The following is a 4971-nucleotide window of genomic DNA, read 5'->3' on the forward strand; positions in this document are numbered from 1 at the left end:
AAGTTAGAGAAGTTGTTCAGTAATGAGATATAGCACAGACCAGGGATAGAAGAGATGTGGGAGCAAAGGAAAAAGGGAGATTGGGTGTATTGCTTGTGTGGGGTGTACTGTATCTGAAGTAGGGATTATTACCTCATTTTACAAAAGCTCAGAGCGGTCTAAGAACTTCCCGTGGCCACACAGCTGACGAGTGAAGGAGCTGGGTTTTGAAAAATAGGATGTTGAAAATAACAGGAATATGTGAAGACAGCAAGAAAGGTCAAAATCTAACATGAGATAGGTGGTGGGGTAACAGTTTTTTAATTGGTGGATGGTTCTTAGTCTCACATCCATCCTCCTTGGGGAGTGCTGAGATGGTCAACATTTAGAACAGAGTGCTAAATTCTTTCTATACAAGCACAAAATACATGGTTTTAATAAGAATGCCTTCAGTTGGTAAACTAATATTCCTTTTTCAAGGTGCTTTCTCTTAGGTGGGTAACCTAGGACCTATATTAATCCTTCACTTCAAAGTCAGAAGTGTCTGCTATTTGGATGTATGTAAGAATTTCTATAAATATGTTGTAATGGAATGCCCTGGTTATCGGATAGGACCCAAGCCTAGTTAGGATTCTCCCCTACTGAAAAGGGAGAGAGATGCCTTCTCAGTAATACCAGCAGTTAGGGAAGGCTCTGCGCTCCTTCCTTCATCACAGTGCTGGATACATGTGCCCTCTGCAGCTTAGCTCATTTCTAGTCAGTGTATGCGCTACTCCTCCCCACCCCTGAATGAAAGCATTTCCAAAAATAACAAGTGCATCCCTTTATTTGTAGACTTCCTCTTGCCAGGATCAGTATGGCTGATTTACAAATTATAGGTAGGTGTGCAAAACAGATCAAGGTTCACTGGCTCTGAGCCCACTCACTACCCCTCCCCATGATCAGATGTTGCCCTTCGTTCTCAGCTAATCGCTTCTGCAAACATTGCTAGTTCCGGACACTCAGGCTGCACTTGGATCAAAGCAGCACGGGCTGCCTCTTCTTAGAAAAGGAGAAATAAGTGAGGTCCTTCGTTTTGCAAATGACCATACTCGAAGCACGACTTCACTGGTTTAATTTTTACGAATTTGTATTTGAAATAGGTCCCTGTGCCTGCGTATTAGGCCATTTTTATTGGTGAGTAATTTGCCTCTGTCTTTTTCCCCCCTATCAGATACAGAACTCTTTCTATTGGAATTAAATTTTTACAGGAAAGAGGAAATGCCTGCAATGAAATTCCTCTCCCATAATCTGATGATAGAATGTTGCTGAGTGAAATGACTGTCGCTTCCCCAACAGCCACTGAAAAAGCGAAATTCTTTGGCATGGTGGACTAATTACCGTGTGTGTGTGTGTGTGTGTGTGTGTGTGTGTGTGTGTGTGTGTGTCCTGCTGTATTGAGTGAAATTTTTGGATTTTTCAATCATATTGACTATACAAAACATCAAAATCACACCGGCCCTCTATGAAATGTCAGTCTCTCTTTCCCTCTGCTCTCCTGGCTAATTCTGGCTAACTGCCTCTCTACTTTAGGCACGAAAAGAGAGAGAAAAGGGAATGAAGAAGAAGAGGGACAAGGTAGAAAGGGCAGTAAACACCTTCCCACAGCACCTCTCACTGGCTCACTACCCTCATCTGCTTTTATGCTTTTCTTTGACTCCAGTCTGCACTCTGAAATGTGAATGAAAATTCCAGGGAAACCTGGAGGCAGAAAGCTGCATCCCAAGGCCATTGCCACTTAACAATAGAATGTTGTGATGGTTAAGTTTATGTGTCAACTTGACGGGGCTCATAGACAACCAGAGAGCTGGTAAAACAACATTTCCTGGGGGAATCTGTGAGGGGTGTCTCCAGCAGAGATTAGCGTTTGAGTCGGTGGACTGAGTTAAGAAGATGGTCCTCATGGTGCAGGGGGGCATCTCTCAGCAACCGAGGGCCGGAAAGGAACAAAAGGTGGAGGAAGGGCTATTTTGTCCTCTTGCTTGAGCTGAGACATCCGTCTTCTTCTGCCCAGGGACATTGGCACTCCTGGTTCTCAGGCCTTCAAACTTGGACTGAATCACAGACCACAAGCTTTCTAAGGTCTCCATCAGCAGACAGCAGATGTGAAACTTTTAGCCTCCACGTAAGCCAATTCCTCATAATAAATCTCCTCATCTCTATCTCTACCTATATGAAAAAATAAACATTAAGTATATAAGTAATGATAGAGAGAGGGGGGAGAGAGAGAGAGATATCTAATTAGGTCTGTTTCTTTAAATACCCTGAGTAATAAACTGGAAAGTATGAAAGTTAGAAGCAACCTTATCTGGTCAAAATGGCAAAATGTGTAAATGCTGTGCTTGCCTTCTCCTGCAGCCACATCAAAATTACAACTAAACTATAGAGAAACCATCCTTGAGAACCACCGGAAGTCTAACTGAACAGAAGTCCTAGAACTAAGGATACACAGAAGAAGTCATGCTGAGACTAGTACGAGGGGCAGAGACACGGAACAGGCTGGCCCCACACTCACGTGTGGTGATTAAAAATTGGGACGGATATCTCAGCTTCAAGATTTCTCCCTGAGGAGCAGGAGTTCCAACTCCAGAACGGGAGTCCCAGCTCAGGGTTCCAGTGCTGGGAAGAGAAGTCTCCGTAACTTCTGGCTGTAAGAACCAGCTTGGATTATAGCTGAGTGAGGTAGAGAAGGCTGCTGAAGTCCCAGGTATTCCTCCTAAAGGGCCCGAGCACTAACTTACTCCCTCATGGACTTACCTGCTCTGAGCTCCAGCACTGGGGCAGCAGCTCAAAAGGCACCAGGGACATAGAGGGAGGAACTGAATTGTCTGACTTGAGGGAGAGGCCTGGAGGGGCAGCTTTCTCCCAGACAGAAGCGCTGATAGATGCCATGATGCCATCGTTCCTTTGCTGAGCCCTCTCCCTGCAGGTGCAGACAGATGCTTTATCTGAGTCCCCATCAACCTTGCTAACACCATTTGCCCCACCCTAGTGAGTCCCTTAGACCCTACCTTACCCAACTTATGGGCCCACCCAAGTCACTTTTGGTGGCTTTCCATACAAATGGCCTATCTTGGCTCATGCTGTGCACTTTCCTAATATCTCTCAAAGGTTTACAAACCCCAAATAAGTAACATCTGCCATGGGTGTGCCTCATACCTCTTGCTAAGCAACTCTAGGCCTGGCACTAGCAGCAGCCAGCCTCATTTCAAAGCTTAGGCTCTCCCAGGATCCTCTGAGCCCAGCACAAGTGGAAAACATCTCCAGATCACTTTGTTGCAGGCAGGGCACTTAACCTACATCAATGTCCCTCCCAAGAGGCCCAGAACCAACACACTCAGTAACCAGGTTCAGATCACACCAGAGCACCACCCAACTACCCCCACAAATGACACACTCAAAGGGCAGACTCTGCAAGCATCAGAGCCCTGCTGAAATGAATCCTGCTCCATAGGGTTAGCCCCTGAACAAGAGCTTCTCTGAGGGTCAACCCTTACACGGCTATTTCAAAAAGGCTCAACTACAATAGGAGGGCACACACCATCCACACAAAAGACACACCTAGAGTACCCAGCTCAGGTGACCAGGGAGACTGTGCCACTGGGCCCTCCAGGAAGCCTTCTATATAAGGCCATTCTACCAAGGCTGGGAGATGTAGCAGACCCACCTAATACATAGAAATAAACACAGGGATGCAGCCAAAATGAGGAGACAAAGGAACATGTCCCAAATGAAATAACAAAATAAATCTCCAAAAAAGAACTAAATGAAATAGAGACAGGCAATCTACCAGATGCAGAATTTAAAACACTGGATATAATGATGCTCAATGAGTTCAGTGAGAAATTTAACAAAGATATAGGAGAGACAAATATGGAGATAGAATACATAAAAAAGAACCAGTCAGAAATGAAGAATACAGTAACTGAAATAAAGAATACATTAGAAAAAAAATCAACAGTAAATTAAATGAAGCAGAGTATCAAATCACTATGGAAAATAAGGTAGCAGAAAACACCCAATCAGAATAGCAAAAAAAAAAAAGAATCCAAAAATATGAAGCTAGTTTAAGGGGCCTCTGGAACAACATCAAGCATACCAGCATGTTGTTCCAGAAGCCCCTTAAACTGCTATTCAGATCACATCATAGGGGTACCAAAAGGATAAAAAAGCGAGCAAATTATTGAAAACCTATTTGAAAAAAATGATGAAAAACTTCCCTAACCTGGCTAAGGAAATAGATATTCAAGTCTAGGAAACACAGAAAGTTCCAAACAAGATGAATCCAAAGAGGCCCACACCAAGATGCATCATAATTAAAATGCCAATGGTTAATGACAAAAAGAGAATCTTAAAGGCATTAAGAGAAGAGCAGTTAGCTACCAACAAGGGAATGCCCATAGGAGTATCAGCTGATTTCTCAACAGAAACTTTGTGGGCCAAAAGGGAATGGCACAAAATATTCAAAGTGATGGAAAGCAAGAACCTACAACCAAGATTATTCTATCCAGCAAAACTATCATTTAGAATTGAAGGACAGATAAAGAACTGCCCAAATCCCTCCTCCCAAACAATCTAAAGGAGTTCACCCCCAAGCCAGTATTACAAGAAATGTTAAAGGAACCTTTTTAAAAAGAAGCAAAAAAAAAAAGTAAAAAATATGAACAATAAAATGCCAATAACTACATATCTATCACCAGTTACTTTAAATGTAAATGGATGAAATGCTCTAATCAAAGACATAGGGTGGCTAAATGAATAAGGAAACAAGACTTTTACATATGCTATATACAAGAGACTCACTTCAGATTGAAAAACACTCAGACTGAAAAAGATATTTCATGAAAATGGAAACAAGCAAGCAAAAAAGCTGGGTTAGTAATATTTATATCACACTAAATAGACTTAAAACAAAGGCTATAACAAAAGACAAAGAAGGATCCAGCAATTACA

At 42.7% G+C, this 4971-nt stretch overlaps 1 long non-coding RNA gene across 1 annotated transcript; it reads left to right on the forward strand.

Annotated features, from left to right (window-relative positions):
* Positions 1-1003: 1003 nt before the first annotated feature.
* Positions 1004-2510, forward strand: LOC102243259. The gene is made up of 3 exons (XR_314664.1): positions 1004-1155; positions 2033-2143; positions 2377-2510. It is a non-coding gene; the product is annotated as an uncharacterized LOC102243259 (long non-coding RNA).
* Positions 2511-4971: the final 2461 nt, after the last annotated feature.

Source organism: Myotis brandtii, unplaced genomic scaffold (genome assembly GCF_000412655.1).
Source record: "Myotis brandtii unplaced genomic scaffold, ASM41265v1 scaffold9, whole genome shotgun sequence".
Lineage (NCBI taxonomy): Eukaryota > Metazoa > Chordata > Mammalia > Chiroptera > Vespertilionidae > Myotis > Myotis brandtii.